Source organism: Manis javanica, chromosome 5 (genome assembly GCF_040802235.1).
Source record: "Manis javanica isolate MJ-LG chromosome 5, MJ_LKY, whole genome shotgun sequence".
NCBI classification, from domain to species: Eukaryota; Metazoa; Chordata; class Mammalia; order Pholidota; family Manidae; genus Manis; species Manis javanica.
This window is the reverse complement of record NC_133160.1, coordinates 39694171-39707026: the sequence shown is the minus strand read 5'-3', so window position 1 is coordinate 39707026 and position 12856 is coordinate 39694171. Positions and strand designations below refer to the sequence as shown.

The 12856-nt window shown below is 34.9% G+C and overlaps 1 protein-coding gene across 3 annotated transcripts in view; it reads right to left on the bottom strand.

The window, feature by feature from the left end:
- The window catches only part of MACROD2 (mono-ADP ribosylhydrolase 2), a 1939939-nt gene that overhangs the window by 1348961 nt on the left and 578122 nt on the right, over positions 1–12856 (bottom strand). The gene's annotated exons all lie outside the window — the stretch shown is intronic.

The window sequence follows — 12856 nt, the reverse complement described above, 5'->3', positions numbered from 1 at the left end:
TATGTTGATAGATAGTAACTGCACTAGTTGGGTGAGGATTTAATAATGTAACTGTTGAACCACTGTGTTGTACACTTGAAACCAATATAATATTGTGTATCAACTATGGTTCAATGAAAAAAAAAGACAAAGAAATACTACAATGAATAAAGAAACAGCAAGTGTTTAAATCAGTGGTTCTCAACCTTCGCTACACATTGAAATCACAGACAATGCTTTAAAAAGTGCTGATGCCCAAGTGCCACAATCAAAGATTGTGACTTAATTGGCCTGGAGGTGGCTGGGTCATGAGAAGGTGGTCTCATCCCCCAGGTGATGCTAATGTACAGGCAAAGATGAGACACACTGTCAAACAAAGCACAAGTCAAAAACTAAGACTGCTGTAATTATGTAACTCAGTAGGGCCTAGAATACAAAATGCTTTTAGTCTAATTCCAGTATTTAGATTGTACGCCTCAGCTAAGAATGTCTGGGTTATTGTTTTAGATTTCCAAAAGGAGTCTCTAATAGGATACTCACATCAGCTTTGGGAACTGCTCATAGGTGAATGGGTAGTCAGACATTTCATACTCAGCGTGGTCTGCCAGGTGGCCAGAGGATCAGCTTGACTTTTTAAATACATCCTTTGGAGACAGAGCTCTGCAATGACTGACTGAATAAATAAAAGCATTGATAGTAAATGAGGCCATCTGCTGCTGAATGTTTGCTCTCAAAGCATGCATTGCTAAGCAAGCTTGAGGTCATTAGACTAACGTTGAAAGAGTAGAACACTGGCAAATGAACACACGTCTACTAAAGGTTTGACTGGCATAACTTGTTAGCTTCAAACTTCCTTTCTTCAGTAGAAAAGTAGTTCCTAAGTTCATGACATCCTAGTTTTCATTGTCAGCTATAATGCATCCATCCATACTTTGAGCTGACCATCCCTTTAGGAGAAGCCAGAACCTTGTCAGCACACGTTTATAAAGCACAATCTGGGGCATGCCAGCTTTCTCATGCTATCACCAGAAATGTCTTAAAATACAAAATTCAGGTGCAAGAGATGACATCCAATTTTTGCCTGACAGTTAGAAATAACATCTTATAATGAGTATGATAATACTTGCTTTTGGTATTTTTTTATGGAAAGGCAAAAAGAATCAAATCCTATTTATTCATATCACTTGAAAAATGAAGTAACCAAGGTAATGGAATAATCCATTTAGTGCCATTGCACATTAAGTCTGCTAGGATTTCATTTTGCGGAAACTTAAAATATACTAAAATACTACAAATGCTAAAACTACTCAGAACTGTTCAGGATTTTGCTGAACACTTAAGTTTATCATTGTAAGAATTTGCCACCATTTACAATACTGTCATTTATCTTCCAAACTAGTCCTCATCTATGTAACTGAATTGGCTTTCTCACTAGAGTATCTGGACTTCGTTGTCTGTTTTTCTTTTTTTAAGGAAGACCTCTAATCAACTCACTTTCAAAAATTCTACTTAGCAGCAAGGCACTTAATTATTATGCTCACCTTTTGTTCAGTTGCTTCACAAATAATGACATGAAACATTCTGTCTTTTTCCTTCAAAGCTTTTTTTCTTGCTGATTAGATTCTACTATTTAAGATAGCATCATGTTCCTTCAAGTTCCTCTAAGATGAGGGATTTTCTTTAATCACCTGAAACCTGCTGCTCTGCCTCTTTAGCATTCTAAGATATCTCATTCAACAAGCTTAAATCAACAATACAACTACTTACTCCTAACTGGCTGAGTATATTAATTCTCATCTCTTTATCAAGCTTTTATATTAATTTAAGTATGTAAAGATATGCAGAGTGGATTTTGAAACCAAGATGATTGCAATACTTTAATGTGGGCTTTTCTCTCAAGTTATTTTTTTAATATATGCCTTATATAAAAAGAAAAAGTTAATAGAATCAAACTATATCTGTGCAAGAGAAACTACAATCCTATTAAAAATAAAATGTGATAATTAAAAAAAGTACTAATCAAGTTGAAATATTTTCCCATGAAAAGAGCAGAAAGCAAATGTTAAGTGTGTATTCTCAATCTGATTATAAAATGTTATGTGCATCTGTGAAGAAAAGGTTGGTTTTTAAGAGGTGAATACAATTGCTGCTGAGTAGAGGCAGTGGGGAAAGATGTATTGCTTTTTGATATAGGCAGATACCTGAATTAAAAGAGAATGAAACTGTAGAAAGTGAGGATCGGGGCTTTCAGTTGCAGCAGTTCAAAGAAATACAACCCACAAAATTCACAAGCAGTTCCAAGAAATATGGGAAGGAGAACAATTAAGTTCAAGAAGACTTAGGGGAAAAGAATTAGAAGAAGAAACACCTGAAAAGCCTATAAACCACAGCCACCCACCATCCTACTCTGTAAAAATGTAAAGCTGTAGAAAAATATGTTATTATCCACATAGGATCAGATCTAGTTTAGTTTTCAATGATTTACTTTCATTGGACATAAGCTTTTATTTTATCCAGAAGCAAAACTTGCACCCTTAAAAAATGAACTGAACTGAACTGCCTGTAATTAAATCCACCTGATATTTGGTTGCAATATTTTTAGTCTTGGTAGGAAAAAATATAAAGGCCTTTAGAGTTAGACACATTGACATAAAATTTGTAATAACTTAAAAAGTAGAATGTGATTTTCTGTTACTTTTTGTTAAAAATAAAACATTTGATTCAGCAGGATTCTTTAAGGAAGAAATGACATTTTAACAAAGAATACATTTCTGAAAGGCTGTTACCTGAGTAAAAGTCACTGGATTATCAACACTTGCATTAAATATAACACTCAAATCCCTGCCTCCAATTTATAAAACAAAACAAACACAATTTTCTTTTTTCTGAAAGTACATAGGTTCTATAACAAACAGCCTTGTATGTGAATATTTTATATTTTCATTTTTCCCAAATAAATATAAAAATTCATCAGAAATATATTATCAGTCAAGGGAAAGAGTAACAGAATATTCCAAATTTGTAAAACATAAAAATTGAATTTTTAAAAATTCCCACCATCAGATTATCTTTTTAAATGTTATTATAAAGACAAATTATGGAGAAAAGCTCAAAAACTACATAAAAACAAAGCATTTTAAATAGTTCATATTAAATATCTCTATGATATATTTAAATCTTCACTTTTTCTCAATCTGTGAAAAGATAATTTGCTATGATATAAGCAGTGTGTACAAGTATATTAATAAATAATTCTCTTCCCTCTTGTAACAAACATTCAAATCTATGCCATTTTCTGAAAACAGAAAATTTCAAGAAGGTGGATAAATCATACAAAAGAAAAAAATCAGGCTGTACTTCAGAAATCCTGGGTTCTAGATCTAGCTCTACAGAAAGCTTGCTTGGAGAAACCAATTCAACTGTTTAGTCTGTATTTTCTCATCTTTAATTAAGGGGATTGACAGCTATTTCTTCTATTTTCTATTCCAGTTCTATGACTCTAAATGAAGAGATGATTTTCTCAATTCTAACTGAAAGTTATTCTTTAGATAGTTCTAAAATCTGAGTTCAAATTATAAACCATAATTGTGGAGTTCAGGATAAAACAAACCTGTTTTAATCACTTCAGGTTAAAAAAATAAAGTTATTGTTTTGAAGTATATGCTTTACAAGTTCAGTAATCCCCAATATAAAATATATTGATGCATATATATTCCATATATTCACATGTTAAATAGGGCTTTTCTCAAGGGTGATAATATTTATAAATATTGCATATTTTAGGATTTCATTAATAGGTTACTTACATAAAATGTTTTAAAATTTGTAAATCTATTTCTCTTTTAATAGCCATGTCCTCCATGATTTGTCCATTTAGTGCCCTTAGTTTTAAAAATATTGTCATAGCGTCTGATTATTGATGAGGAAGTGTTACTCTTTTACAATAATGCAATCAAGCCTATAATTTGAGGATCACTCCAAGAAAGTTTCAAATGTTGGTTTTTGTTTTCCCAGGAGGGCATACAGGAAGACAAATATTTTATCTCAATCAAAAGAACATGGTATTTATACCATACAACTCAAACTCATGATTACCACTGGATAGAGTCATAAAGCCTGTTCAAGTAATTAACTTTGCTTAAAGATATTTTCAAGTAAAGCCTGCAATTACCTTGAGATATCCCAGTTGTTCTGTATTATATTCATGTTAAAGATGTTAATTTGTCCAATATAGGTCCTTAAAATATAATTCAGTTTGAAACACTGTTTTTGCATTACTTCATGTTTATAACATAGCAAAAGTTTTGAAACATGAAGTGGCCTCCTGCTCTCTTGACCTCTGAGAGCGTTTATGTAACAGTGTTTGCAAACCAAAAGTCCAGATACCACTAAAAAGTGTCACATTTGGGTTGGATATGGGCCCTTTAATTGTATCCAAATAAGGCAGAGTCCTATAGCATGCTTTTGACTTGGGGCCTCTATTTTGCATTGTCTAAATTAATCAACTGGCTCCCAAAAGCAACTTCGTCATTAACAGCTCTGAGGCATATTGAAAATGACAGTTGCACTTTCAATCTAACAGCAGAGATAAAAAAAAATTGAAATAGATTCTGGCAAGGGAACCAGACTCACAAAAAGGGCCTCTCATAAGGACTTCCTTGAATGGGAGAAGAAATCTGGTAGGTGGCAGGAGGGCTTTGTGGTTCATGCCATCTCACTCCGATTGTCTTTAATCACCCATGAAAACAAGCAGCTCTGTTGCTATTGGCCATCTAACCACATTGAAAACTGGGACTGATTCTGCACATTTTGAAGCCACTGCTCAAAAGGCATAAGCCTCTCTGTCATTTTGAGGATCAAGTAATGACATCCTTCCTTCCCTTTCATAAATACCAATTGTGAGAATGGGAAATCTGAATTAGAAAATCAGCATTCTGGTACCTCTTCCTTGTGCATATTATCTAAAAGTTCATGTGACTGAAAAATGCATTATTCCACAAAACAAGTATAACCTAATAATGAAGACAGCTACTTATTCATGTGTCTGTAACATACACAGGCATTTAGACAGAAATAAAGCTCTCTTCCAACAAGTTCTATTTACTTAATTATAAACATCATTCAATAAAGAGAAATATTTGTCTAAGTAATCTTATCCAATTATATTTTGGCAATTATATGCCTTTATTATATCAAGTTCACTGACCTATATTGAATATTTCCTTTTTAAAATTACATTTAAAATATTCCTTATTGAAAATAAAGCTTAAATACTGGGGGATTGTAATTTCAGCCTACATTCATAATATATACTAAAATATGTACTTGTTAAAGGTGCATGTACCAAAATTAATAAATTATTTTCTTATCTGATATGGAATTATTAAGATTCTATGAATACCCATTGGAATTCAATTGATCAAATATAATGTGACATGGAATAAAGAGAATTGTGAGTTTCTGACATCACTTCTCAAGTGTAGTCCAGGAATTTCTCAGCCTTCCTGAGGCTTTTCCAAGGAGTCCATGAGGTCAAAAGTATTTTTATAATAATACTAAGGCATTATTTGACATTCTATTCTCATTTCTCAAAAGTATACAGTGGACTGCTCCAGAGACTACATGATATGTGATAGCATAACAAACTGATGCAGAAACAGGAGAATCCATCTGTCTTCTATTAAGCCAGACATTAAATGTAAATATTCTTGCAGAAATGTGAAATGATGCCATTCTTACATTTTTTAAATTTAGAAAATATAATTATATTTTGTTTAAAATATAGTATTACATTAAAGGGTTTTATAGTTGCTCTCTTTATAAGAGGTTTATTATTATTTTTCAAAGTAACTAATATTTTTAAATATTCTGTTTTAATTTCTAATTCAGTTAATATTGCTATATATAACACCATAAGTAAAACTCTTTGGGGTGCTGAATTGTTTTGAGTGGAAAGGGTTCATGATACCAAAAAATGATGTGAATATCTGTTTATAATCTATAATGTACTGTATTATATCTATTTTTCACAGTACAGAACACTGAACCAACATCCTCATTTACATATTTCATCTGCCTTAGCCAGAACAGTAGTGGGCAAGTGAACAGACTTAATCAGAAAAGCCTAGACTGTGAAGACCCCACAGGGTTTATGCAGGAGGCATTGTGACCAAGGTAAAGAGGCTCAGATTACTGTCTGTCTTGCACATTAGTCTTTATGGGCCTTATCATATATTTGATGAATGAATGAATCTAAGGACATGGTAAATGTGATGGCTTGCTTACAGACGCAGCTGAGAGTAGGCTCTGAAAGAATGAGACCAGATGACAGTCTGAATGGGTCAATCCAGAACAATGGAAAAAGGAGAAATGGAAGTCCAGGCCAGAAGGTTTGAGCCAATGAGCAATGAGAGCTGAAACAAGAGACAGAGCCTGAGCCAGCACAGGAATGACAACACAGGAATATCTCATGTTCTCACAGACACTGGCATCGGACAAGTACAATTCATCACATCTCTTAAGGGACCCTGAAACCAAGAGCCCCTTTTCAGAAGGTTATTCCTTATGCTTGAGGCTGCTTCCTCATGCACTCAGAAGGTCAGCCCTGATCGAGGTGGTATCTTCTTTTTAGGGAAATAACTGAGCCTGGAGACATGGGATATCATTAGCTGAAATAAGCCATTCCTCTGGGCCTTGGGAATCTTCTTTTGGGATCCATCCCAGTCTTGCTCCTTCCTAGTAATGGACCAAGGCAAAGATGTACTTCAGGTGGGTTTGGGTCACCAGTCACACATTTTTGGATAAACTGGATAAAGATCTAATTTCTCAATATAGTTGTGTGGATTTTTTCATTTGATTTTTTTCAACAGTCTACTCTGTTTTGAGGTATGGAACACACCAAGGCTAGCAGTATAGCAAACAGAATTCTCTAGGATTCATATGTTTTTCATCCTGGAAGAGACACCTAATAAAGTAACCAGTATGGGGCCTTCCTGAAAGAAAGTCTCCTTGTGCTAAGGTGGAGCCTAATCCAATCATTTATCCATTATGTTCTTAGCTCAAAAGATCCTGTCTGAGATAAAAACAATATGCTCAGATCCTAAAGGATAGATGATATAAGTAGAGAGTTGGAAAAAAAGAGTTGTATAAATGTCCATCTAATGTCTGTTCTTTATACTCTGAGCATTATGTAAGCATTATTAGGGTGGAAAATATTTTTTAGACATTGTTGGAAAAAATTTGTTTAATTAAAAAATGTAGGGATGAAAGAATGAATTTCCTATCTCCAAGAAATAAGGACAATGATAGCCATGATACCCTAGGCCTGGTTATACTCTAGTATATAGTTACTTATTTAAGTTCCCATGATGTGGAAATAGTTCATTAAGCTTAATTCTATACTACAATGAGTGGTAGAGCAAAGAGCCAGACTCAGGGTTTCTGATGTTTTTCCAGGTTTATTGAAGTTTAACTAAAAATAAAATTGTAAGATATTTAAGGTTGCAATGTGATGATTTGATATGTATATACACTGTGAAAGGATGTCTCCCACTGATTTCATTAACATATCTTTTACCTTACTTATTTTAGGTGAAAACATTTAAGTTCTACTCTTAGCATATTTCAGTTATAAAATATAATGCTATAGTTATTGCTTTCTGCATTGCTATACCAGTTTACATTCCCACCAACAGTGTGTAAGGACTCCCCTCTCTCTACATCCTTGCAGACATTGGTTAGCTCTTGTCTTTTTGCTAATAGAGATCCTTACTGTTGTAAGGTGATATCTCACCGTGGTTTTGATTTACATTTCCCTGATGATCAGTGGTGTTGAGCACCTTTTCATGTACCCGCTGGCCATTTGTATGTCTTCTGTGAAAAAAATGTCTATTTAGGTCCTTTGACCATTTTTTTTTTAGCTTGCCAAATTTATGTATTTATTTGTTTATTTTGGTATCATTAATATAAAATCACATGAGCAACATTGTGGTTACTAGATTCCCCCCATTACCAAGTCCACCCCACAAATCTCATTACAGTCACTGTCCATCAGCGTAGATTCTATAGAGTCACTACATGCTTTGACCATTTTTTAATTGAGTTATTTTGGATTTTTTTGCTATTGAGTTGTAGGAGTTCCTTGTATATTTTGAATATTATCCCTTTATTATATATGTGGCTTACAAAGATTTTTTCCCACTCCATAGGTTGATTTTTTTCTTTCTGTTGGTTTCCTTTGCTGCAGAGAAGCTTTTTAGTTTGATGCAGTCCTACTTGTTTATTTTTGCTCTTATTACCTTTGCTTTTGTGCCAAATCCAAAAAAGTAATTCCCAAGATCAATGTCAAGGAGCTTACCTCCTATGTTTTCCTGAGTTTTACATTTTCCGGTTTTATGTTTAAGTGTTTAATCTACTTTGAGTTGATTTTTGTTTATGGTATAAGATAGGGGTCCAGTTTCCCTCTTCTTACATGTGACTATTCTCTGGTGAGTATAAATAAGTCTGACAGTTGCAAGAGCAGCAGCTAGAAAGAATGTGGACAGATTTTCTATTTTCAGAATTCTTTGGGGATTCTTGTTTTAGCAATTTATTCACTTAAGAAATATTTAATAAGTACTGATTGCTTGCCAGACACAGTTCCAGAAACTTGGCATACTACAATGAATGAGACAGACAAAAATTTCTGCCCCCATGAGATTCACATTTTACCAAACAATATATAAAATAATATATAATTCCAGAAACTCAGAATTGATCCATGTATCCTTAGATATTATTATATCTCATTTTCATATGAGGTAAGTAGGGCTATGTGACCTGGCCTGTGACCTCAGTTTATCAGACGGAGCCAGAACTCAAATCTGGTCTTATGACACCAAATTCTAATGTTATTCCACCTGGCTATACCACCTGTTATCACATACTAAACACTATGCCAAAAAAAAAAAAAAAAAAAGTGGGGGAGTTATTTCATGATGCTTATGGATACTGTTTATTCTGAGACCAGCATGTTCTAAAATAATGGCATGTAAACAATTGATGAAAACTGGAAACTGATTCCAATCCACATCAAACTAATGCTTATAAACATCTTTAAATTTTATTGGAATATAATATACCTACATAAAGGGGCACTTACCATAAATGTACAGCTCAGTGAAATCAAACTGAACAGACCCTTCTAAGCACCATCAAAAACTGAACATTCCTACTCCCCAAAATCTTTCTCATGCTCCTTCCAGTTTCTACACAACCACAAAGTAAACCACTACTAACAGCAGAGATTAGTTTTGCCTATTTTTGTGCTTTGAATAAATTGAATCATACATTATATACTCTTTTGCATCTGACTTCCCTCAATACTGTCTGTGAGGTTCATCCATATCAGTGTGTGTAGTTAGAGATTATTCATTCTCATTCAATTTATCTCCTCTTCCATTGATTGGCATTGGAGTAGTTTCTACCTCAGCCCAAGTATGGATAGTGCTGCATCTCTCCTGAGGGTTTCAGCCAGGGACAAGTTCATTCTGAGAACAAAAATGACAACTGAATGTTTGGGGGTAAAAGGGGCTTATACCGAGCTTTATTCTCATGGTGGTAGGTCAAGCAGTAGAATCCTAGACACCTCCATCTCAGCCTCTACCCTGGGCGGTGCCCCTGCTCCAGGCTCCATCTTCGCCTCCAGCCTCTGCTCTCCTCCTCTGCTTCCCTCTTTCCTTAGCACCAACTTTTTATATAGCAACACAGGCAATAATGGCTTATCGCCAGGGGGTTTACAAGTATGTGCCTGAGCAGTAGGCTAAGTGCTACATCATTGCACGTATGTAATGGGTAGATTAGATTAGGATCAAGGGAGCATCCTGGCCATGGAACTTCCATTTTCCTACACACTGCTATAAAGTTTCTTATGCAGAATATTTTACATGCTTTTCTTGAGTATATACCTAGGAGTAGCACTGGTCATGATATAGATATAAGTTTAGTTTTAGTAGATATATAGTAAATCAGTAGTCAAATAGTTTTCCAAAGTAGTTGTACTAATTTACTCTTTTACCAGCACTATTTGAGATTCACAATTACTCCAGGCTTTATTTCTATTAGATGCCAGAATGCCTCCAAAAATGGACACTAACTTATCTCTAAGATAACCTCACATTATTTTACAGAAATTCAGATATGACTGGCCTGTTTAAAATTTAGATAAAATATAATAAATAAACATACATTGGTGATCCCCATTATTAGCACTTCCATGTACCAACAGGAACTACAGAATATAGGTAACAAAGAAATGTCAGGAATTCTGGGATCCCATACTACTTATGACAAAATGTATTAAGCAAATACTTCTTAACTGAACATGACTGAGCATTTGACTAGAGTAATAATAGTCTTTTTCTTCCTTTTCATTCCTTTATCTGAAATAAGAAAGTGTCTTCTCCTAGAATAACAGCAACTACCTAATGCATAAAGACAAGATGGTAGGCCAGCAAAGTTCCTACAAGATTGAGTAATTTGGTCTTCCTTAATAGGAGAAAGAGCCCATGATTACAATTTACAAGGACTGGTGAATCTGCATTATAATAAGCTAACCCATTTCTGACAATTTCTCTGCCTTCTGATTTTCTTAGAATGCCTGTCAATGAACTGTAAGCAGGCAAACACTTACCTATATTCTAATTCTGATGAATGAAACATAAAAAATGCATGTGGTCCCATACCATTTGAAACATGAATCCTCTTTGCTCTAAGCCTCTAACTAGAGCCCATGAAATGACAGAAGTACATGATATACAATAAACATTAAGACTACAAAATAGATTACTGTTTTATTTAAAGTGATGTAAACATAAAAGGAAACAGTGCTCCTCCAGGTTAATTTCTAACAATGATTATAAAATACAATGCTAAACATAACTTTAATCATCTGGACTTTGTGACTTCCCTAATATACACGGGCTGAGCAGCATATTCATAGATGCTGTGAAATTGCAGCTAAGAAGGAAATGAGAAACACTGCGCATCTCCCATGACCTCGATATTTAATAATGACTATTGCTAGATAACCAGCCCAGCTGTAAAAGGGAACAATTAAGCTAATCATATGCATTTGGCCAGTGTATTCTTTTTCTTCAGGCTCTAGTTTCTCAAAATATACTGAAATCAGCTTTTTCTTAATCTGAGCACCTTCTAAAGTGCTTATCAAAAATGCATTTACCTCTCCTCGAACATAATAATTCAAAATCCTTGTGGTGAGACCAAGAAATCTGCATTTTTAACAAGTGGTTAAAGCAGAGTTTGAGAATCACTGCTGACATTGGAATTGGGGAGAGGTGAGAGGATTGGGGCAGAGGAAAGAGAAACAAAAAGAAATCAGGCTACATCATTTTTAGATGCTTTTCAAAAAAAAAAAAGAATCACTTAATTGTTTCCCGTTTTTTGACTAACCATTAGAATCATCTAAGTGATGCTTCAAAAATAAAGTTATCTAGCCCCATTTTAAACACTAACTTAGAATCTCCCCAAAAAGGACCTAGAGTTAATATTTTTGACAGGCTTTCGTTAAGTGATTCTAAAGGTCAGAAAAGTTTGAAACACTATGGTAACTTTCTTACATTCCATTCAGACAATTAGCCTTGGCCACTTAGAGTTTAAAACTTTGACTCTCAAATTTTCATAGGCTTTAGTTATTTATCTCTGTTAATCTCTTTCCATAGCTGAAAAAAAAACAACACACACACACCTTTATGCTGTCAATCCTTTTCATTTCTATAGCTGTTTTATTCCTTCATTCTTTCTTTTTAATCTTTTTTACCAGAGAAAATACAGATGCATAAAATTGCAAAACTCAAGAACTTAAATAGGCAGGTAATCAGCAGTCAGACCAAGAAAGTGACCACCACCAAGACACTGGAAGTCTCCCTTGTGACCCTGTCTTGCCAATGAGTTTCAGCCTCAGACAAGTTCACTATTGATTCAATGTGGAACGTTTTTGGGGTGAAAGGGTTATACCCAACTTTATTTCCACAGTGTCTGATATTAGAATCCTGTCCATTCAGAGCAAGTCTACATGCAGCAAGCTGGTCTCTGCCTCTGGGCCCCCGCAGCTGTCTCAGTCTCTGTCCTTGGCACTGCCACTACTCCAGTCTCTGCTCTCCTGTAACCCTGTAGCCATGCCACTGTGCAGAGCTCTTTATATAGAGTCAGTAACAATGCATTGCCCCACACATGTATAGTGAGCTAACTAACCAGGGCCAGGTGAGAATCCTGACCACAGGAACTTTCACTTTATCCAAAGACCCCTTCTTGTCACTACCCCACAGTGCTAACCACCACCCTAGCTTTTAACACCATGCATTAATTTCACCTGTTTTTGAAGTTTATATAAACTAATAATACAAGATATACTCATTGGTATCCAGGTTCTTTCATTCAACATTGAGCTTGTAAAATCGTTCTATGTTGTTGTGTGTACTTACAGTTGCCTCATCCATTTTGCTATATTATTCTTACATAATTATGTGTCACAATTAATCTGTCTTGCCTGAGGGTTTCAGCCCCAAGGCAAGTTCACTATGGATTCAGTGAGACCAAGAAATGACAACAAAATGTTCTTAAGGTAAAAGGGTTTGTTCTCCCAGTGGTAGGCTGAGCACTAGAACTATATCTGTATCCAGCAGGCTGAAGGACCATAATCTAACTCCATCTCTGCCTCCACCCAGAACACTAGGCAGAGCTCTTTATATAGTGACTCTGTCAATAATAGCTTATTGCCTATGGGTGTGGAAGCAGTAGCCTAGTAGGAGGCCAATTACATCATCAAGTAGTTTAGGGTCAGGTGAGGATCCTGGCCATAGGAACTTCCATTTTCCCACAC